This window comes from Enhydra lutris, unplaced genomic scaffold (genome assembly GCF_002288905.1).
Source record: "Enhydra lutris kenyoni isolate GAN:26980312 unplaced genomic scaffold, ASM228890v2 scaffoldscaffold1, whole genome shotgun sequence".
Classification (NCBI taxonomy): Eukaryota; Metazoa; Chordata; class Mammalia; order Carnivora; family Mustelidae; genus Enhydra; species Enhydra lutris.
This window is the reverse complement of record NW_019154085.1, coordinates 55,596,500-55,620,713: the sequence shown is the minus strand read 5'-3', so window position 1 is coordinate 55,620,713 and position 24,214 is coordinate 55,596,500. Positions and strand designations below refer to the sequence as shown.

General features: G+C 41.8%; 1 protein-coding gene across 3 annotated transcripts in view; it reads left to right on the top strand.

Annotated features, from left to right (window-relative positions):
- Positions 1-10,317: 10,317 nt before the first annotated feature.
- Positions 10,318-24,214, top strand: part of LOC111156874 (activin A receptor type 1) — a 126,736-nt gene continuing 112,839 nt past the window's right edge. For all 3 annotated transcript variants that reach the window (XM_022518105.1, XM_022518183.1, XM_022518031.1), the window contains exon 1: positions 10,318-10,398. The gene's annotated coding sequence lies outside the window, so the exon portion shown is untranslated. The remainder of the gene's footprint in view (positions 10,399-24,214) is intronic.

Sequence of the window (24,214 nt, the reverse complement as noted above, 5' to 3'; positions counted from 1 at the left end):
AAAAAAAAAAAAAAAGGAAAGGAAAGGAAAAACAAAGTGTAAGCTGTATTAAATTATTTCTAAATTTTCTTCAAGGGGGAAGCCTGGGTGGCTCTATCAGTTGGGCATCTGTCTGCCTTTGGCTCGGTTCATGATCTCAGGGTCCTGGGATCAAGCCCTGCATCGGGCTCCCTGCTTGGCTGGGAGTCTGCTTCTCCCTCTGCCTGCTGCTCCCCCTGTTTGTGCTCTTTCTCTCTTTCTGTCAAATGAATAAATAAAATCTTTAAAAAATAAATAAATAACTTTTCTTCAAAAAGAAAAAAATCCCATCATTCTACTTCAAAGGCTGTATAGTGATGGCTGTAAAGATATAAAGCCGTTTTTGTTTTGATTTTTTTAAATCAAATAATATTGAAATAAGGTTGTGTTCTGGTTATCAAATTTTACCCATGTCTAATACATAACTGCAAATCAAACAGAAGCAGACAATTCACAGTTGAAGAACTTCCGATGAACAGAACAGATTTGTCAAGAAATCTACACTTGATTTTCAACAGGGAATCCCGAACCTTACCAGCAATAGAGTAAGCCTGTCTGGATCAAAAGCTTATCTCAGCTCTATATGAGGTTGCTGCATGTTCACCCACATCAGCAAATTGCCTTTTTCCTCTCTCTCTCTCTTTCTTTCTTTCTTTTTTTTTTTTTAGTCAACTATGTTACATGGCCATTTTCCATGTCATCAACACCTTTTCCTTGCTCTTTGTGAATTTCTTTTATTTTCCAAGGTCCTTTCCATTATGAAGAGATTCAAATGTTTTCATAGTTGACATTTTGAAACTCCAGTACCTTAGATGTGATCAGTAGACATCTTTAGCTGTTGAGAGAGTGATATGATTACTTCCGTTATTCCAGATGGGATCTCTGTTAGAAGCTGGAGGGTCTGACAACTTTTAGTGCTCTGCGGTGTAACACTAGGAGGAACGGAGTCAGAGTTAAATTTCAGACTGTTCATTGGTGTAAACACTCATGCTTGTCAGATAGAAAAGTGAAGTAAGACTTGGGTGTATCTTATACATCCTGGTGCTGTTTGACCCAGCATTGATGTTATCCTTTATAGGAATGGATGAACTTGGTTGAATGCCTATGTGGCTGTTTGGGAAAATCAAAGCTACTTAAGGCAGTTTTTATATTATTGGTTGTGAAAGCAATATATTTTTAGAAGCTTTACTTTTTTATTTTAAAAGATTTTACTTATCCATATGCAAGGGAGAAAGAGAGAGCGAGAGAGCATGCGAGCACAGGCAAGGGGAGGGGCAGGTAGAGGGAGCAGGAGAAACAGACCCCTGTTGAGTGGAGTCCGATGGGGGAGCTCCATCTCAGGACTCCAAGATCATGAACCCACTGAAGTCAGACACTCAACCGACTGAGCCACCCAGGTGCCTCTATTTTGGGGAGCTTTAAAATGAAATTGGCAAGCAACCATTTTATCAAAATATTAGGAACTTCACAGACTGGTCCCTACTTCATCTCCAGCAATTTCGTCAGTACAGTAGAAATGAAGATTCCCCCTAAAGAAAAGCAGCCAGTTCCATTAACAAGATGTGGGAAACAATGACTGGAAACCAAGTTAATCTTTAAAAGTTGTTTATAGATTGGAATTTCTACCTGCTCAGTGCTAGCAGGAAAGAAAAAAGAAAGCTCTTTATATTCTTATCAATAAAAATAACACTAACATTCCAATGGAACAATAGGTAAAGGGCATTAACCAAAAAGAAGATTAGGAAACTACAAACAGTTGATATATTTATGAGCAAGGTACTAACTTATTAGCAATCAAATAAGTGGAAATTGAAACAGAATTTTTTAAATTTCCAAATTGTCAAGGATGATAAGGAGGGTGCTAACAGCGATGGTAAAAGGGTGCAGGGGGTTGGACAAGCGACTGGAAAGAGTTCAAACCACCTAGTCATTGGAAATATGACCTAGATTCTTACTTGTTAAGAATCTATCCTAAGGAAACAATGAGATGCTCTCAAAGTTGTGGTATATTCAGGGGTTTAAATCAGTCAAAAAAATCATACTCCCAGAAAATATCTAATGACCTAGAAAAATGCTCATAATATAACTAAGAAGAATAAAAGAAAATTATGTATATTTACATAAAATATATGAATATGCACAGAAAAGACCAAGAGAAAATTATCCAAAATATTGTACCTATATATATTGGAAATGGTAAAATTAAGTGATTTTTACCTTCTTTGAAATACTTTTCTGTATTTCCTCTGTAGGTTTTTATAGTGAATATTGCATTATTTTAATTTTTTTCTAATAGATTTGTTTGTTTTTATTATAAAAGTAACAAGCGCTGCAGAATGTTTTGGAAATACAGCACAAAAATAAAAAGTATAAGGGTGTCTGGGTAGCTCAGTCAGTTGAACATCTGCCTTTGGCTCAGGTTATGATCCTGGAGTCCTGGGATTGAGCCCCATGTTGGGATCCCTGCTCAGCAGGAAGCCTGCTTCTCCCTCTGCCCTTCCCCTGACCCTCACCCTGCTCCCATGCTGTTTCTCTCTCTCTCTCAAATAAATAAAATCTTAAAAAAAAAAAAAAGTATAAATATGGTGGTATGTATAGGGTTTATTTTGGGATGAGTTTTAAAATTGATTGTAGTGATGTTTGCACAGCTCTGTGAATATACTAAAAACCATTGAATTGTACACTTTAAATGGGTGAATTGTGTGATATGTGAATTGTATCTCAAAAGTTGCTGTAAAAACCAAAAAGATTACCTGCATTGCTACCATCCCAAGACTTCTAATGCCAGTATCTTGGTCCATGGCCTTACAAACTCATTTCTGTGCATCATACATAGTTGCTTTAAGAATAAAAATCAGATCATACCATGCATGCCATTTGAAAGTATTTATTTTTTTTTAATAGAGAGAGAGAGGGGATGGGAGGGGCAGGGGAGAGAGAGAATCTTAAACAGGCCCTAGGCCCAGCATGGAGTCTGATTTGGGGCTCAATCTTATGCCCCTGAGATCAAGACCTGAGCCAAAATCAAAAGTCAGACACTGAATCAATTAAGTCACTCAGGTGCCCCCAAAATAAATAATTAATTAATTAACTAGCTAATTAATTAAGTAGGCTCCATGCCCAGTGTGGAGCCCAATGCAGGCTTGAACTCATGCCCATGAGATTGAGACCTGAGCCAAGATCAAGAGTGGGAGGCTTACCTGACTGAGCTACCCAAGTGTCCCCATTTGAAAAGTATTTTTAATTACAACATGTATAACTTTATAATCAGAAAGTATAATCAGGGGCACCTGGGTGGCTCAGTCAGTTAAGGCAAAACGGAATATGGATATGGTTTCATACGTCTACCGCATTTCTGTAAGGATATAGAGAAGCTGACATTAAGGAGAGAGAAGTGGGTGGCTGGGAAGCTGGTAGTTCTGGAATTTACTTTTCACTCTACAATATATCCTTTTGCACTCATATATTTGTATCTCTTTTTTAGACAAAATCATCATCAGGGGAAAATCTTGTTGGTGAGGGGATATAGATGTCTCGGTGTAAGGATAAGTGATATTAAGCAAACTTTTCATTCCCTCCCTTGCTAAACCTTTTTAATCACTTCCCTCGCACAGTTCTGAGACTTACATGATCAGAATAGGCTATCTCAGTCCTCTCTATGGCTATTTCTCCACATGGTGCTTTTATTCCCATCACCTTGGTCATCAATCCCTAGAAGTCTTAAGCTCTTCACACCCAGAAATGTCAAAAGCTGCATTGGCAATGTTAGATAATAAGCTTCTTTAGGAATTCCAATTCAAGCCATGGAATTTCAAAATGAAGAGACCTCCAAGATGCAACCCACCCCTTACTTTATTACACCTGAGAAGCTGGGCTCTACAGTCTGAAGTTACCTGCCTAAGGTCACACAGCTGTTCTCTGCTATATGTAATTAACCTTAGCAGCTGATCTCTGGAGTTTCATTAAGCAAAAGTAGGTTAATAAAAAGGAAGCCTTTAGATTTTAGATATTGGTAGAGTGAGGCTGCACTAGGACTTGGAAAATTAATTTGATTTCTTATCCATGAAAATGTCTTCACGATGCCAGTGCTCTGAGGGACCAATCAGCAAAAGAATGTTCCCTAAAAATGAAAAGCCTCTGTGATGTTGGGGTCTACCAAGAACCACACAATTATATTTGAAATGTATTTGTTTAATTTGAGGATTAAATTAATTTGATAGTCCTGAGGGCATTCATCCACAGGACTAGCTTTTTAAATCCACATCTCCACAATGTAGCTAAATTAACCATAGTTAAGTAAATTAGAAATTCAAGCAGCTTCAGAATGCGAGCAAGACCACGGACAGTCCTGATGAGCATCGAACCCTCAAGGTTTTAAGGAAACGTGTCACAGACTGAGATGCAGGCAAAAAGATATGGCTGTGAACCTTCTGGGAAATGATTATCTGAAAGAAATGAACATACCTCCAAGAGCACAAAAATGTTACATTTGAATTCCTTTTTCTACACCCTACCACCTACTTCACAAATATAAATTCATATGCAATCTTTACTAGTTAGGTTTTGTTCCATGATTGTCAGACCCTTTTAAAATCTGTGCATTTCTACTTTCATATTAATTAATTAATTAATTTTTAAGTAAGCTTTAGGCCCAAGTGGGGCTTGAACTGAGATCAAGAATTGCCTCCTCTACTGACTGAGCCAGGAGGTACCTTGCCTTTCTACTTTTTATATGTTTTTTATTTCTGCTTCTAAAAGTAATATGTTACTGAGAAGTTGGAACACAGAGACCTGTGTAAAAAAGAAAAGTCAAACGTATTCATGATCCAAAGATAATTGCTGTACATCCTGGAATATTTTCTTCCAGTTTTTCATCATAGGTGTGTATGTGAACATGAGGGATTCATGGGTTTATAAGGGCTATTGAATTGGAATATTACCTTTGTATTCTATTTTTCTATTTTTTTTAGCTTATGCTTTATTGCTGGCATTTCCAAAATTTAGATGATTATCAATTTATACAAATCTTCAAGTGATTGATGACTATTTTCATAGCATAAATTCCTGAAATGGGATTAATGTGTCAAAGGGTATACATATTTTTAAGGGGTTTGATACATTGTCACCTAATTATCTTCAAGAAATTTTTTTCCCATTTATGCTGTCCACAGCAACTGAGTGTCCTTTATAAAGTCAGTCTTATCAAGAGAGAATACGTTGATTTGTTGGCACATTGTCTGAAATATCTTATCTGAGTTTTGTTTGAATTCCCTCTTCTTGAATTGCAGAGTAATTTTTTCCCTAATGTTCGTGTGTGATCATTTTATTTTTGTCTATTCATAACATCTGACCAACTTTCTATTAAAGGGTTCATTTTGTTGATTCATAAAAGTTTTTGATATGTTAAGGATTTTTAACCCTTTGAGTATGGGTTGTAAGTATCCTCACTACCTGGCTTCTCCCTTCCTTATATTTGTTTCCTAAAAAAAAAAAAAAAAAAAAAAGAATTAGGGAAAATTTTTTTACTTAGTCAAGTCAACCAATTGCATTTATTTTCCCACAGCTTTAACTTACGAAGTCTTTTTCCCATCCAAAGATAGTTATCTACTTATATTTTCTTTGAGTTAATTTATAATTAAAAATATTTAACTCTTATTGCTTTTGGAACTATTTTCAGGAATGGTGTGAAAGGGAGCACTAACAGGATTTTTCTCCAAGTGCCTCAACCCTGTTTAATGAGTAATCTTTGCTTTCTGCAATGGTTTTGTAATGCCTCTTTTATCACATGGCTGGCCGATTGTTGCACACTGGTTTGTGTGTAACCTGCTGGGCTGAGTGTCTGGATTAACCCAGTGGGGAGTAACTGTAGGCAGTTTGAGGACTCCCTGAGCAGCTCCCACAGTTCCCTGAATATGGTGGATGGCCAAGGTCTTGTATGAAATGAACAATTAATGAGTCATTTGTACACCTGGGAAAGTTTAACTGGAAGGTAAACAAATGTCTGTCCTGACTGGTTAAATGTTCGCCTTTTGGGGCAAGGGTGCCAGGCATGATAGGATTTTAAGTGACCCTTACAGGTTATGATTGTCTCTTCCTCCCCCTACTACTCTGATCCAGTCACTTCCATCTTTGGACTATAATAATGGTTTCTTATGGCCTCAGGATTAGGAATAAATTCCAGGTTATTATCATTCAATAAATTCATCATTCTCCAAGAACAGTTACGATGTAGCCGGGTCAGTATTTCTCACATTTGAGTAATGTATAGACACCTTTAATAGGAAAACAATTCTACAGACTTCAGTGATGGCTTATTCTTATTAAAATACCATTTAAATAAACTGCATATTCTTACAGCTCCAGAGCAAAAAAGGGTAGTGGGATCACGGCTACATGATATTCATATGATCCAGAATATGCATACCTAATACGATATTAATTTCTTTTAAAAATATTGTAACAGAAACAAAAACACAAATTTCCTGGGTTTCATAGAGAACTTGGGGATCCCTGGAGTACGTGTCCTATTTCCAGTCTAACGGAACAGAAATTGCTTCCCCATACACTGCATCCAACCCTCAAACTTTGCCCTTTTTCTAAGCAGTTTAGATGCCCACCTTGTACACTCAACCTAAGTGTGAATAATCACTATACTAGATGTAAACTAATTTCCATATGCCTGTAACCATTATACAACTGTAAAACCCAAACGAAATATGAACAAAACTATAAAAGCAATGTTTCAAATAACTTTATTTAAAGAGACAGATGACAGTGTTGCTGAACAAAAATGTCTGCTCACCTTGTAAACATAGAGCTGTTGCCTGCTAGGAGCAGAGTTTTGGGTTGGTTTACATGCCCAGACTGAGTGAACAGACTTATCAGAATTAGTTCATTCCTTCAACGATTAATCTTTTTCTTCAAGAAATCTTTAGTAATTGAACCGAAGCACATCAATCCATCAGGATTTTCATGAAGACCACCAGCTCTAATACATCCTGCTATTCTTCTAAAGAACTTGCTTCTGGAATTTGGTATGTATAACTAAGCTGATTTTTGCTTTATAGGTTTTAATAAGCCATGTTCTCTGTGCCACTAGGAAAGGGAAACTCTTTCTTGAACCAAAAAGAAATGGCTTCAAGATGAAAGAAAATCACTCAAAGTAGCTCCTTAAATATTTTAAATTCAGTAATTTCTAAAAAGTACAATTTATATTCTGTATTACTTACAATCTGAGTGCAGAGAGATGGTGGAAAGTAAGGGCTTAATTATGAGAGGGAAGCTTTCTGCAAAATTTTATGGAATGAATTCTCCATATTTTATAGAAGAATATTATACAGGACTCTTAGGTTGCTCAAGACTCTATTTCCTAATAGTTGTTGAAAGCTGTTGACTTTTAGAAATGAACATGTTGATCTGGGTGTAAAGGAGGAGGATAGGCAGAAAACAGAAGAGATGCCAATTCACAATGCAGCAGGCAATTAATTAACAAGAGTCGTGCTCCTGGAAACATATGATGGAAAAGATCTAAGAATCTTGGAATAACAGAAGATGTATTTCTTTCAAGTTACTTTACTTGTGTAAAGTTAAATCAGTGGATGAGATGTTGGGATAAGGCACGGGTTCTCAATAGTGGACAATTTTGCCCCCCCGCCCCGGGACATTCAACCATGTCTGGAGACATTTTTAAACATCACAACTGTGGAGAGAAGGCATCCTATTTGCATCTAATGGATAGAGGTCAAGGAAGGATGCTGCAAAACATCTTACAGTGCAGAGGACACACCTCACAGAAATTATCCAGCCAAAGATGTCAATAGTGTGGAGGTTGAACAACCCTGGATTAAGGTGTCCAAGCCAAAGGACTGTATCTGGGCTTTATCCTTGTATGGACAGGGCTTGTGTGACAGGCTGTATCCTTGTGTATCCTCCTGCCTTACACATACACCCATGCATGAATAATCATCAGTTTATACTACAAGGCCGTAAGAACTACCTAGAATCCTCCCAGAGTCTCCTGGAATACAAGTTAGTCCCAGGAAGGTTGAGTTAGAGGGTTTTGCATTGAGCCAGTCACATGAGACCACTACTGCAGGAACATGTACAATGAACAGTTAAAAGCATAACAGGAAACATTAGTTCATTTATTCACTTATTCAGCAAACCTTTATCGGCACCGGCATGTGCCACACTGCTAGGCATGATGTGGGTATACAGTAAACACACCCAAACCTGGTTCCTGCCCTCATGGAGCTTACAGCCTAGGAAAGACTAGAAAGATCATCAAGAAGAGGCCAGTAAAATGAGGACTCCATAAATGTACCCGACTGAGGAACAATCACACAGCAGCTCCAGCACCTGTCATGTAAGTGTAAACTCACTTGAACCATACAACAAACCTGGAGACAGGCTTTGCTGCCTTCAGAGAAGTTAAAAGCATGCCCAAGGTCACACAGTTTATAAGTGGCAGAGCTTCAGCCAAGTGACACTCATGTCCCTGTTCTACTGTTTTACAGAGTAAGGATACACATAGGCCCTCTGGCTTGATGTACCTGGAATTTCCTCTCTTGATTCACACCAAGCAAGCACACAGGTACAGAGGCTTTCCCCTCACGAAAAAATACCACCAGCCTTCTCGGTCCTCTTGCTTACATCACACCTGGGGATGATTTTCTAGCTGTTTCATGTATATGTGTCTTACGCTCCTAATTAGATTGTAAACTCCTGACCTGCAGGGACCAGATCTTCCATTTCCTTTGCAACCTTTTGCAGTACTGCAGTGACCCAATAAATGTCTGCGGCATGAATGAACTTGTAGAGATAAAAATACTTTATGGTATCCCCATTTATTGGTTTCATGCTCTTACTTTGCTTTGTGATAGGACCGTACATTATAAGCTTCCAGAGGGCAGAGGAAATGGCTTGGTGCTTTCCTTACACTCAGCAGGCACCATGCAAAATTTGATCCCCCAATGCCTTTTTGATGCTCTGGATAATATTAGCACACTGGAGTGTTTTTGTGTATCTAAGGACCGAGGTTGTCAGCCTCTATGCGGCGGGGAATGTTCCTTCCTTTCCACAATAAGCTCCCCTGGCGCCTAGGACAGGGCTAGATTACTGCAGAAGCCCCCTTCCCCGCCCCCTCTTCCCCCACCCCTCCCGTTTATTTTTATTGCCAAGGAGGCTGACTGCGAAAATGGCAAGCTCTTGCATAACCCCAGACCTTGCAAGGAAATGAGCGAAGTAGAAGGGGATTTGAAGGCAGGTCAGAAATGGCCTGGATGAGAACACTGAGGCTTCTCGCTGACCTGCAGGACCCCAGCCGCGCGCCTCCCGCAGACGCGGGGAACTGGAGGCAGTCCGCCCGCCCCGCGCGCCCCCGGGAGCTGTCCATACGGCCTCGCCCGCGCCTACCTGGGCACTCACCCGCGCCGCGCGGCCTCTCCTCCTCCCACCCCAGCCGCGGGAGCCCGGCTCGGGCCTGCCCCGCCGCCGCCCCGCCTCTGAGAAGCCCCGCGGGCTGCGCGCTCGCAGCCTCCTCCGGGCCCGCCAGATCGCGCCGGGCGCGTCGGGGGCGGCCTGGCCAGGCTCGTCTGGGCTCGGCGGGCTCGCCCCCGGCCGGGCGCCTGCAGGGGGCGCGGGGACGGCCCCGCCCCGCCGCCTTCCCTCTCCCTCCCGGCTCCCTGGATCCGCGCCGGGAGGAAATGATGTGTTGCTGCCTGGTTAATCACAGCTCCAGACACTCATTGGCCGAGCGCTCCGCAGCCACTTCCTTCTCCTCCTCCTCCCGCTCCTCCCGCTCCGGCTCCTGCTCTTTGCAGCCGCCGCCGCCGCCGCAGCCTCCCCCTCCGCGCCGGGGGAACTTTTCTACTCTCTGTGACCGTCTCCCCCGCCGCCCCTCGGGCGAGCCTCCCCACGGGCCGCCCGCCCCGCCCGCGGCTGCCCTCCCAGCCCGAGCCGCTGCGCCTCGGGAAGTTTATTCCGCCCGCCCTCCTCCCCTTCCTCCTCCTCCTCCTCTTCACCCCGCCTCCCCTCCCTCCCCCGGCTCTTTCCCCCGGGTGGCTGCCGCCGCCGCCGCCGCCGCCGCCGCCGCTGCCAGGCTGCTCCTCAGCCAGCCGCGCCGGCCCTAGGGCTGGAGAGCCCCTGGCCGCCCGCACTGCCCGGCTGCAGCCGCCGCGGCCGCCGCTCGGGGCCGGCCGCCGGCCCTCGGCCCCGCAGAGTTCCGGGCTCTCTCGCCGGCTGCACCGCCCCGCCCCGCCCCGCGCCGCGCCGCGCCGCGCCGCGCCGCTCCGCTCCGCGCCGCTCGGCGCCGACCTGCAGCGCCCGGCTGGCTCGCACTCCGCCTCCCCCGGCTCAGCCCCGGCCGCGGCGGGACCAGAGGTGAGGGCAGGTCGCCTGCCGCGCCGCGGGGGCGGGGAGGACCGAGGGAGGAGGGCGCCTGGCGGGAGAAGAGGCTGGGATTGGGGGTGGGAAGGTGGGCGTCTGCGGTGCCTCCCCCTCGCTTTCATTCCTTTCTCCCCCAAGCTTCATTCACTCTAGGTGGGGGAAGCAGCCGCGGAACAAAACTGTCTCGCTCTGGGCCTGAACTGCTGGTGGGGTATGGGAGAGGACAGAGGCATGGGGCGGGGGAGGGGGGGTTCTCTGGGTTGCAGCATGTGTGTGTTTGTGTGTGTGTGTGTGTGTGTAGTGAACTCCTTCAGGGTGTGCGCCGCTGACTTGTAAATCGATCTGGTCGCCCGTGGCTCACCTTCTCAGCTGAGCTTGGTACAGAGTAAAGGGATGGGCTAATCACCCCCACCCTCAAAATATCCGTCTCTTCCAAGAGGAATTTTCTGCTGGAGAGATAGCCAATAAACTCTGCTCAACTCCCTCCCGCCCTCCGTTCTTCCTAGCTGCAGTTTCAAAAAGCTTCAAAGCCAGGAATGTGGGATTCATCTCCCGATCCCCAGAAGGCAAATGTGGTTACAGATGTTGCACGGTACTTTGCCAAGTTTAAAACCCTTCCTTCTACACTGTAACCAAAACAGCGAGGCTAGAACCTGGGGCGCGCTGGGGAGAGATGTGGGCCTTTGGGGCCGCTGGATTCACTAACTTCTTTGGTCTCTAGGCTGGCTTACGTCTGTCCAGTTTTCGCCAGATATGTCTCTCCCCCTCCCCCAACCTCCTTTCCCTGGAGTTTTGAACGTTCCTGCATGGGAGAAAAGCTGTAGAGGAAGCTACTCAAGGGAATAAAACATTCCACTTAGTAGCAGAAGAAAAGTCTTGGTTAAAAAGTTGTGCCTCATTTGGCTTTTGGAGAGAGGTAGCAAAGTAATCAATGGATCTGTTAATTTTATTGGGCTTTCTTTTTTGAGGGTTGTGTGTGTGACAGAGGGTGTGTGAGTGATGGGAGTTAGGTGATGAGAAGAAGGACTGATCTCATACATAGTTTGTATATTTTTGAAAAGAGGCCCTCTAATTGAGACTTAGATATAACCCAGTGGTTTTAAAGAATCCTGTCCCAGAGATGCAGACTGCTCTGACAGCCCAAGGGAAGGCGGTGGCAAAAAATAGACACCACCTCCCTTTTCCCCCAAAAAAATTCTTCCTGGAAAGGTGGTGTTAAGAAATTTCAGAGATGGGCTGATCCAAGTGGCAGGCCTTAAATGGAAACACTATAGTATGTCTTGGCACTTGTTTCTGGAGGTGGGTGGCTGGCTGGGGGCCCGGGCTTGGGCAGCCAGCAGACACTAGACTTGTGCTGACCTCAGACACTGGCCTCGCCATCCAGCTATACAGTATGCTTAAGTATGAAATATGGGCCTCACCCTTTTCACTGATAGGGACACAGGGGTCAGGAGGTTGTCCTAGGCCTGGACAGGACTTGGATCACCTGGCTTCTAAGACCAAATCACTTTTTTGTGTGAGGCAGTCCTTTTTGTTTGCTGGCCTGGAAGTCAAAACACAAAACAAAAAAAACGGAAGTCTTTTGAAGCTGAAGTGTGTAGGTCTTAAATCCATGGAATTGTGTGGCAGATGATACTCAAAAGGTGGAGACTGATGTTGCCGTAAATTCTGGATAGATGGCAAAAATCAAGGGCTGGGATAGGGAGAGATTGGGTTCCTCCTTTTCCGGAGGTTTGGGTGAATTTTTATGGAAATGGAGAGAGTGGGTTTTAAGTAAAGACTTGATTTAGGTCATTGTTTTACAACTTTTATACCTTGGAAGAGTGATCATTTGAATCTGAATAAGTTTCCTGTTATCTCTAAGTAATTTAAAAGAATATTAAGGATGCGGCATAGAGATGGAGGAGTCTGCCTTATTCAGGAATGTCATTAATTTCAGAAGTGGGGACTTAATACCATTAATAGCATTGTAATGGCTTTTTTTCAGAGTAGTGATTTACCAAATTTTCTGCATCTGTCCACTGAACAGCTCACAGTGATTGAATCAGTAAATAGAGACTCTGCCTCTGTCTTACCCTAGATTACACAGAACTAATACTGTGATGATCATGATAGACTTCTAGGTAAGGTTGGATCAAGTAGTCCAGCCTTCTGGGGGAGGAAGGGACAGGGCAGAAATGCATTTGAAAAATGATCCTGTTATTCAAGGTCATGAGGTGAAGATGGAATCAATGTGTGTGTGTGTGTGTATGTGTGTGTGTGTACGTGCAAAAAGTACATTAGACAAAGAAGAACTGGGACTGGGAACCGTCTTCTGTGCTTGTTCTGCTGTTGGATCCCTGCATCCTGATTTATTTTTATGTGAAGGGATCTAATGCACAACTTGTGAGAAACTGGGGTGAAGCAAGTTAATGGTATCAAAACCCTCTGATGTGTTTTGAATGAATTTGGTGACCAGTGTGACGGGAATGGGGGGTGGGGAACATTGGCTTTGTTCTAGGCACTGTGCTCAGCTCTTCACATGCATTTTTCATGACATTTTCACAGCAATCATATGTTTTGTTATTATGTTCCTCTTTTATGATGAGAAATTGAGGCTTTCTGAAATTGAGGGAGTTGTTCTAGTTGTAGAGCTAGTCAGTGGTGGAGTGGGGATTTGAGCTAGGAGTTTGCGAGACTCTGGAACCCATGTTTTCAGCCTCTTTTGTCAGTGTTTGCCATACTTCATTCCCTCATACACTGTCTTGATGAGTTTACCATGGCTAAGTGTCGGTCTATTAATTATTTAGTATTTTTCTTTAAGGCAATGATTGACCTTAGAAAAACTAAAAAGAAGTCATCTTTTAAGAGGAAACAATATATCACTACCATAATTGGAAAGCCAACTCAGTTGTTAGTAATGGGAGGTAATCATAAAGATATATTTATACTTACAATAAAGCCCCAAATTCAGGACAGTGATTACTTGGTGTGTGTGTGTGTGTGTGTGTGTGTGTGTGTGTGTGTGTGTGTTGCAGGGACCTGGGGATCAGGGTGGAGAGGTAGGTAGATGATCTAGCATTGGTGACACTCTGGGTTTTTGAGTTGAATGGTGGGTTCAGGGGTGCTGATTTTGTTTTTAGACTTTGTAACCTACATACTTGATACATATTTTTTTGTAAAAAGATAAGGAAAATTAAACACATGACTATTAACATAATGACTACTCGGGGGATATTTCATTGCACTATTATGACTATAGACAGCTTGGTGCCTGTGCGACGTAGGCTGGCAAATGCTGTTGGCTGATTGATAAGGCCCCAGGTGACAATTTTAAAGCAAGCTGATTGTTGTCATACCTGAATGAGATTGAGGTATGTCCCCTTGTCTGTATTCTCCTGCTTCCACTCTCATTTCAATATTGTGACCAAAATAATAGCACTGGTTGCAGCATGGTTTCTCCTGACTGTGGTTTCCAGAGGCTGGGCCTGAGCCGAAGCTGGTAGTTGTCAATAGCACCTTGTCGCATGCATCTGGTGCTCAGGATGGGGCAAGAAATGCTGTCATGAAGTGTTACAATGCTTTCATTCTTGCCCGTGGGTGAGTGTGACCGTTCAGACTGGCAAACCAGTATTTAAGGTAAAGCAAAGCCTGGGCAAAGTGTTAATAGCGTGAAACTGGCGAGGCTGGGAGATGAAGCCATTGGAGATTTTAGCCGGAGTCCACATAGTCTCCTGTTTCATTTTCCCAAGCAAATATAGGGCCCTGTGGCTTTATTCCTGGAAATGAGAATTTGAATTTGGTTTCCTGGTACAAAATGCCTTTTTTGATCTCTTGGAGTGAGAACTTTGTGTTTCTTTCTGTGGCCAGTTCCAGTGCTCAGAAGAACCAAGTAGAAGGTTTACCTCTTCTTTTTTTAGCAGTTGGCCGTAGACTGCTCTTGCTTGCCGTGCTAGTTTAAGAATCAGAAGTTCCAAAGCATGATTTGTCTGTTGAAGGGGCATTCATTTAAAAGATTTCTTTTGAAAGAGCTTCATGAAGATGATGTGGTTGGCAAATTATGGCCTTAGGTTGGGATGGGAGGTAGTTTTGTTTGAACTTAGGCTCCCAAAATTAACTAACGAGACCCAGCAGCTTCCTTTGTGAAGTTAAAACAGATACTTCCCTGTCCCCAATATTCAAACCAACTGGCCAGTCGAATAGTATTCCTATGCTCTTATGTGTGTTTCGGGAAATCGGAGCTTGTTTATATGTCTGAAGACTCTTCTGTGATCCATGAGACTTTTGTTTCCCAGAGCCACCACTACTCATTTGTTTGATTTTTGGGTTTCAGTCTCTGACCAACATTCCACTTTGCCCTTCGGGTTGCTTCATTGTTTGCTCTGGGTACTTGGCCTTTATTTCTGTGACCAGGAAAGGGACTCTGAGTTTTAGTTTTTCCAGATTTTGTGGAGGTTCATGCAGTAGGTGGGGTTTTTTGCACAATGGGGCGAGTTCAGAGGGTCCCCTTGAGCATAGGTGTCCTGACGGTTCTTCTGTCAGGTGTCCTGAGAGGTTCAGCTCTTTCTCATCTTGGGGCTGAGCCTTGGAGTCAGTCCCTTTGCTTTGCCCTCCCCCCACTTTTGGGGAGAGCCAGTCCTCAGGGCTCAGAGTAATCTCAGTGCAGGAATGCTTCCTGGATTTTGCTTTTTGACATTTTCCTTGTATTTATCATCCTTACTACTCATTCTGGGACTTGACTGATCTTTTTTGAGGGCAAGGACTTTAGGTTATTCATTCCTCCGTTTATTCGCTCGACACCATTCATTCTCCTTCACTGGTACAAAGCCTTTCAAAATTCCCTCATTGGGCTCTTTGAGGGCTAGGACTGTGTCTTATTTATCTTTTGTATATGTTTTGCACCTAACACAATGCCTGGCCCAGACCACACAGTCAGCAAATGGTTTTTTAATTGTCGAGAGAATGATTGCATGTTGGAGAAGCAGACAAGTCCAGTACTCTAGGGAATCGGAGTTTCCTGAGAGCAGATGATACTAGACACAGAGGTCCTTAAGGATGAGTTTGGGAAGCAGGGATGAAAGACATTCTAGGTGGAAGGAACTTTTTTGGATACCCCTTTAATGCTTGATACTGTAACATAGTGGACTCAACAAACATTTATTGTATTCTTTTCAGTTTATGCTTCCTATTGTTTTTGAGTTTAAGGGCAAAACCTTCTTTGGGAAGAATATCTCAATGCATATTTAATATCCTACAGCGCATTGAGTCCTCTGATCGTGAGTGCGTGGCTGGGACTCTTTCAATTGGTGAATTGACTCCTTCACACTGACTTTGTTCTGTTGCGTATGTTCACAAATAGTTGACAGTGAAAACAGCGTGGTAGGCAGTACTCATTGTGGAGAGATGGAATGTGAATGACCTCTTTGGAAAATGGATGGAATTCAGAGTGAAATTTTCTTTTGATAGGTTTTAAGGGCTGATTTGGGTGGGTATGCCATGTAGACCTTTTCTGCTTGAGTGCTTGATAGTTGGGTGCCTTGCTCATCTGTGAAAGTTAGGCACGGGGTCTTCGGTAGCCTCTGTGCAGCATGGATGACGTTGAACATGAGATCGCTTTGGGGTGCCTCGCTGGCTGAGTTGGTTGGGGATGCTACTCTTGATCCTTGGGGTCATGAGTTCATGGGTATAGAGCTTACTTAAAAAAAAAAAATTATGACATAAAGAAAATAAGATTGCTCTAGTTTTTATTTTTCTTTTTAAGGCAATTATGGAAGAATTATCAATTGCACTTCTAAAAATAACCTTGAGCCTGATGGGAAATGTACGGAGGGGCTAGAGGAACATAGGAGTGGTCTTAGACAGCGCTGGGTATTAGATATATGGTGGTACTTGGACTTTGAAGAGAATGGATACTGAGAAAGAACTTGAGAAAGAGCATTCTGGTGCAGAGGAGATGAGTTGAGATGTTTTAAGCCAAGTTCGGACCCCTACCTTACAATAGCTATTGTAGCTCTTGATGAGTGGCAGTGTACTCTCTGTGAAAACATCATATAGGTTAATACTTGTAAGTATTAAGAGAGCTGGAGCTTTTGGACTTGTCACTTGATGTCAGGGACTTACACAAGATAGAAATATACATAGGAACAACCAGTAGGAGGAAAAAGTGTAGGTGGTTGTCTAGAGTGATCTTTATCTTCCTTTAGAGAATAAGGAAAATGGTAAGGGACAAGTGTGCCAAGTGATATTTTTTTAAAATGTTTTTTGAACTTGAAGAACTGAACTGTTGTGCACAACAGGTGGCAAGAACAAATATTCTCTTACTTTATGAGTATGGCCTAGTAAAAAATGGAAAATCTCAGTCCTCGGAGATTATATAAACATAAATGTTCTATTTCAGTGTTTTAAAAACATTTTTTACTCGCAGCAATACATTTTACATCATGACTGAGTACACACACATACACACATGCATATTAAAAATAAAGCTGAATTATAATTTTTACAAAACAATACAGCAGTGCATCCTAATTTCTAGTCAATTTAAAAAAATATCCTGGTCTCTATTTACTACATTGATTTCACAACTTGCAAATGGGTTCTAACCAGCAGTATGAAAAAAAAAAAACAAAAACTATTCTAGATATTGTGGAAATCAGCCTTAATTTGTTTATTGGACATTTGCTAATCTGAATGAGAATTTTGTTTTTCTTTTTGTATGAGTCTCAATTATTCTACAGATGGTCCATGCCCTTCTGCTCTCCCCCCACTCCCCCACCCATTGTTCTTTTCTCTGTGTAGGGGGTCTTTGTTTGTTTCTCCACATCAGATTAAAGTGACTAATATGTGCTTTGGACCAGTTCCCAAAGTACAGCATCATCTTGATCCTCATCAGCATCAAAGGTGGGGCTAATTAACTTAAACTAGGGGCAGGAGCCACTTAGCTCCCTGTTTGCTTAGGTTATATTTGAAATGGGATGGTGACTCTTGGTAATAAGGGGACAGCAGGAGTCCCTCTTTAGGTCCCCTGCACCGGAAGGATAGGAGAGAGGTAGGGAAGGTGACGTGATACAGTTATTGTCCTGCAACACAAAACAAGGTTAGTAGGGACCAGCTTTTTGCATCCAAAGATGTAAGTAAGAGCTTAATCAGTGGCTGCAGTCATCCTTGCTGTCATTGTCCTTATTAAAATCTTTCCTACCTTGCTGTTGCTCCCTTATCGTTTCCCCTCTTCTTCTTCCTTCATCTGTTGGGCATTTATCAAGATTCTGTACCTTGGGCTGGGCATGGAAAGGACAGTAACATTAAGTTGAGCTCAAGGTGCACTTGAGTAAGGGCCTGAAGAACTGCACGTCTAACTGTAAACGGCAGAAGGCCAAGTATCTTGGTCACGAGATACAGGGGGGATAAGGATCAAACAACACCTTTGAGGAGGTGACTGGCTGGGCTTGGAAAAAGGTATCATTCCGATGTTACCATTTTCAGAGATGTCTGTATGTGTATAGGTTGTGGAGGAGGAAACCTGCCAGAGCCAGGGGATGGGGCAAGGAACTATGAGGTAGCTGGCTTTGGTTTAAGGGCCACGTTGTGGAAAAACATAGTTGCACCTGTTTGTCACCACTGGAGTCAGACTCGGTGCCTTGAGGTGCAGCTTCTCAGTGAGGCAGCGTGACCTGAGATAACCGGAAGGAAGAGCAGGTTCATGTCGCTGGTTTTGCACTAATGCCGGAGCCAAAGTTGAGCGGAGGGTCAGGTGCTATGGCAGTGGTTCTGTGGCCCACCCTCCCCCATGTTTATTCTTTTCTTGCCAAGCATATATAGTAACTCCTGGAAGTTAAAAGGCTTGTGCAACGTGACTGTGGGGAGTACATCAGGGGGAACACGGCAGAAGAAAGCTTAGAAAGGGGGATTTAGAGCCAAATTATGGTTTACTTTGGATGCCAGGCGAAAGATTTTTAGACCTGATTCTAAAATAGCAACAGTAAGATAACATTTGGAAGGGAGGCCCTGCTCAGGCCCCTTGCTCACATTTAATGCTCACGCCCAAGCTAGGAGGAACTCCTCTCTGTTATCCCCATTTTATGGAAGGAGAAACTGAGACTCAGAGGGATGCTGGAAGATGCCTGAGGTCACACATCTGAACTTGAACCCAGGCTGTACATTCCAAAGTCACTTGCTCTAAAGCAGAGTTTGGAAACTGGTGGCCCCCAGGCTGACCACACCTCAGACTTAGGTCCCGTTTGATACCGTACGTAACACTTTTTTTTTGTTTTCCTTTTTGAAATAGCTGCCATCATTTAAATAGGGGGATATTTCCCAGAACAAATTCAGCTTTCCACGTTCTTCTGCAAGACTGCAAGCCCTGGCAGCCCAAGGCCCACATTCCTGTAGGGACCTGCCAGAGCTCCCGGCTCCTGTGTGGTTCTCAGTGGACGTGTGCGCTTGGGTTTGCCGCAGTCCCAGCTCAGCCGGTTTCCTCGCAGGCCCCGAGGCCCAGCATCACTCGCTCTTTATTCTTTATTCTCCTAGCCGGCTCATTCTGACATGCTCACTGACTCACCCTATGGCATATGACTTTGAGGCCCCTGATCCATAGCATTCTATTTCGCCACAGATTAGTGGTGAGGGCAGATGCCCATTAGGTGAGGGAAATGAGAGTAGGGGGAATTAGGGTTTTGGCCTTGGTCTGCAGAAGCCATAAGTGGTGCAAATCATTTTTTTTTTTTGAAGAGAGGAAGGGGTGAGTGGGAGGCAGAAGGATGTGACTTAGGGAACGTGGAGGACTGAGAGAAGGGTGCTGATCCTAAAAGAAAATGAAAGGTTAAGAGGAGCTGGTTGGGAGTAGGGCATGGTATTGGGGTTCAGGTTCTGGTGGAGTAAGCGCATAGAAGAGGGCTTGCTTGAGTCTCGTGAGGAGCTGGAAATACAGCAGTGGAACCAGCAGATAAGGGTTTGGAGCTGTGGGGATTAGATCTGTGTGAGAGGATGCCATCCTGGGGCATTCGGATCTGGGGGAGAAAGGTCCCTTTTGGAAATAGGAAGAAATGGACTATGATCTGAATGATAAAATGAACCAGCTACAAACAGCTTAAAGTCTCTTACTGACTTTTTTGGGTCAAGTGCCTTATCTTGCAAACAAATCAAATGTTTATCCTAATAAAGGAATACTGTAACGGTCGTCAACTTTTGAACATGGGACCTGATAAACATCTGCTCATAGAATAAAAGGCAGATACACTGTTTGATGGGTGACACCTATAATTTATGTTTATGCCTATTGCACTGAGTCTAATTTAGGTGAAAGAAATTGGAACTTTTTTTTTTTTAAAGTATCAAAGGTGACAGAAAAAGTGGTTGTTCTAGCCCTGAGATGGGGAAAACAGTGCCAGAAGCAAATGAGTTGTTTTGAGATTTATTCTTTTAGCGGGTTTAGAATGGAATGTCCTTTTTAAATTACAGATGAGGTTTTTTTTTTTTCTTTTTTTCTTTTTTTTTTTCTCTCCATCTTATCTTGACTTGTTTGTTTAGGATTCCCTCCAACTCATTGTTACTTAATCAGCCAGGTCCTCCTCTGCTGCTCTCCTTCTGTCACCTTGGTTCACTTTTGATCCCAGAAGGTATTGTTTTAAGGACATCCTAGGCACAGGTGGAGTGAATCTTTCCCAGATGTGGTTATTGAGCAAGAAAATCTTCCAGGAGGGCATTTCTTTTGTTCTCATACTTTTTGTAAATTTTTAAAATTTTAATTCTAGTATAGTTAACATACAGTGTTCTATTATTCTTATACTTTTGTCTCAGACATTATGGTCTCCTTTTTGGGCCATATGATTCTTAAAAAAAAAAATCAAATTGGTATTTTTATTTATAATTCCTGGCTTTATTTTATTACAGTACATTAGTATGGGTTCCCATAATTTTTTTCTTAACCAAATATTTTTTATTTTTTTATGATAGTTTATGTTTTAGACACGATATTTATGTGATATGATGTGCTTATGATAAGATTTGAAGTATAGGAAGGGTATATAGGAAAGGTAACTTTCGTCTTCCGGCTTCTACTCTCCCTTCCTAGGGAAAAACCATCATTAAAACGAATTGTACATGGGGCGCCTGGGTGGCTCAGTGGGTTAAGCTGCTGCCTTCGGCTCGGGGTCCTGGGATCAAGTCCCGCATCAGGTTCTCTGCTCAGCAGGGAGCCTGCTTCCCTCTCTCTCTCTCTCTGCCTGCCTCTCTGCCTCCTTGTGATCTCTGCCTTTCAAATAAATAAATAAATAAAATCTTTAAAAAAAAAAAACAAAAACGAATTGTACATGCTTCCAGTGGTCATTTTTACATTTACAAACATATACTAATGTGTTTTTCTTATAAATATAATATATTGCACATATTTCAGTTCTGGACCTGGCTTTTTTCATGTAGTTTATCTTGGAAATCGTTTCCCATCAGAATGAACAGTTTCCTTATTATTTTGAAAGGTAATTCCATAGTATAGATGTATCATAATTTAACTAGTCTTTTACTTATTTTAGGTAACATTATGTGTTATAATGTTGTAGTGACTGTCTTTACATATGCTAGCTACCATGTATCTACGTACTGATTTATATGTAGACGTGTATGGAGATCTGTCTCCTGTATATTGGGGGGGGAGGTGTAAATATCAAGGACTGGAATTACTGAATCTAAGGTATTTACATTTAAAATTACAGTAGAGGTTGTACCAAGAATTTGATATTTGAGTTGTGTTGGGGAAACAAGGGGGCATGGTGGGAATGACAAAGCACCCCATGAGACTGAAGCAGGAATCTGTTCTTTCTGGTGTAAACCAATTTTGTGGCCCAAGAAAGTCACTTAACTTTTTTCTTTGTGGTACCTTTCTTTCCTCATCTATTTGGAAGAGCAGAGACTCAGCTATTTCAGAAGTTTAATAATTTGTTGATTCTTTCAGTCTCCCTCCTGTTTGGTACTTCCAGTAAATGGAGCTTGATGATTTTTTTTTTTTTTCCTTCCTTGTGTAAGTTTGAGTCTGAGGAACCGTGGGCTTTGGAAGCCTTGCTAACCACAGGTTTACTTTGATTGTTTTAAAGCACTATGTCTGGTTTGTGCTTTATGTTAAAAGCAGAGCTTATAGGGCTGATTATCTTTAAAAAAAAATACGGTGAGTGGTAAGTAGGCATTTAGTGACCAAGAAACTCATATAGTCAGCTTTTTATTATTGATCAAGAATGGAGGCAATGGATTTTTAGACTTAGGGAAAAGTTTTATTTTTGTAATAGCTTTTAAAAAAAGCAATAAGCATATGATAGACAGTTTTTAAGAAACAGCAAAATTTTATTTATGATTTTGGAGCATATTAGAGTGGACTGTTTTGGATCTTTCAAAGTTTTTATAATAGGAAAAAGATACAATAGGGGATTATTGGAAATTTTGAGGTATTTATTTAGCTGGTATAGTTTAATAAAATGGTTGTGTTTCCTGGCAGTTACCAAATTAGATGCATTTAAAAATCCAAGTAAATAAAATTTAATATAAAATTCATGGTTTTTTTTTTTTCCCCAAGTTGCATTTTCTTCTTTAGAAATTGGCTCCCCCAGAATTAAGCAACATGCTTAAGATTTTTCATTTCAAAGACTTAAAAATTTTGGGTTGTTAGTATAAATGTAATTTTCCTGGAAAAGATTTTGAGCCCTTGGTTACTCATGAAAAAAAAATTACTTACTAAAGCTCTTTAAGTATACAAATTTATTCACTTAGCTGTAGAGTAGCAAAAAAAAAAAAAAAAAAAGGAAACAATTTAAATGTTCTATAATAACCTACATATGTAACCTTTATATATGTTACATATATATGCATATGTATATATGCACACACACTTATTAAAAAATGGAAAATTATATAGTCACCAAAAGTATTATCTGAGAAGAATTTTCAGGGACAGATCTCACCTTCAAAGTAACCTTCTCAAAAGAAGGTTTTGGTGGGTATTCCATCTAATTAGATCTTTCTTCTTTTCCATATCTTTTTTTTTCCTTTTTTTTTTTTTTTAAGAGATTTTAGTTATTTATTTGAGAGAGGGAGAGAGCATTCACATGAATGGGGGAAGGGGCAGAGATGGAGAAATAGGCTCCCTACTGAATGACCTGAGCTGAGCAGACACTTAACCTGAGCCACACAGGCACCCCTCTTCTTTTCTGTATCTTACACATGCTACCTTATGTATACTACCAATATCTCTGGGGTAAATACTGAGCACAGAGATGGTGTTTGTTTGGTACTCTGAGTGTGCATGTGTATCCTGTGCTTATTAGTATACTACTATATCTATAGTAGGCATGCAGACATTTTTAGAATGAATAGAATAGGCCATGAAGAGTATACAAAACAATATTAAGTAGAAAAAGCAGGACATGGGGTGCCTGGGTGGTTCAGTTGGTTGAGTGTCTGCTCTCAGCTCCAGTCATGGTCCCAGGGTCCTGGGATCGAGCTCCACATTGGGCTCCCTGCTCAGTGGGGAGTCTGCTTCCCCCTTTGCCTCTGTCCCTCCTCACTTCTTGTTCATTCTCTCTCTCAAATAAATAAATATATATATATTTTTTTAAAAGAAAAAGCAGGACACAAAAACCATACAATTCCAACCCCATAAACTATATACAATTCCATAAATGTGGGTAAACATAAGACATAGTACAATTCCAGACTTGTAGTTATAGACATATGGACATAGAAAAAAAAAAAAGACTGGTAGGAAATAAAGGGGACTATTAACAGTCATTGTCTTTGAGCTGTGGGTCGTGCATAATTTTGAAGAGAAAATCTTTAAATACAAATGGATGAAGTAAATATTGGAAGATTATGTCACCTCAATAATGTATTTTACCCTTTCAGCATTAAAGGTGGTCACCTTCCCTAAAATGATGTATTACAATACCATGGCCTTTTCTCCTCTTGAGTAAAATGCACTGGGTCTCTGCAGTGTGACAGGTTTTATATCTGCTTTAGAATTAAATTATGATCTGAGAGTTGCACTTTTAAGAAACTGGGTTTAATTTTACATCAGTTGAAGTTAAAGGGTAGTGAAAGTATATTAGATCTGGTACAAGTGTCTAATTATAATTATTGACGCATTTTCAAATGCTCTCTTAAGTATGATACATTGCCCATGATTTTGACAGCTTTGACTACATTAAACCTGCTGGAACACTCTTTGCACAAAGGTTTGTTTAAACTGAGAATTGTCAGAAGGATTCTTTGAAGAGTAGATGAACACAGATTTAGAGGTCAAATGGTGTTTTATTTCCCACTGTGCCTGTGATTTTAGTCTGTTAAATGTTAATCGGAAGATTATCTGGATTTAGTTTTCATTTCAAGAAAACTGGGAATTTAATTTTTTTGTGTAGTGTAAAAAAAAGTAGGTGAGGATATTAATTTATCATTGATTCTCTGCCATGTTAGCTAAGCTTCTACTTATCTCTCTTGCTGAAAGTCTCCAACTGTGAAACTCCAAACCGACATACTTGATTCTGCATAACAACCTCATTTTCAGAAGGTCTCTTTAGACCAAGTTCATATATTATCTCCTTTGTGTGGCTACACCTTTCTTTTATGTAGATTTGTTGAGTAGCTACCATGTGCTGGGCACTGAGCGTGTAAAGACAGAAAGGCTGCCGGAGAGCTCAGCCTGAGAGAAGGAAGAATAAATCGCCAAGCCACAGCCAAGCAAAGCACCAGAATGGAACTCTAAACATAGAGATGGGATGTGCAGTTTTGTTCAAGAGGGCGTCTGAGGTCATCTTTTCAGAGGAATGATATTCTTGAGCATCTTGAAGGTTGAGGA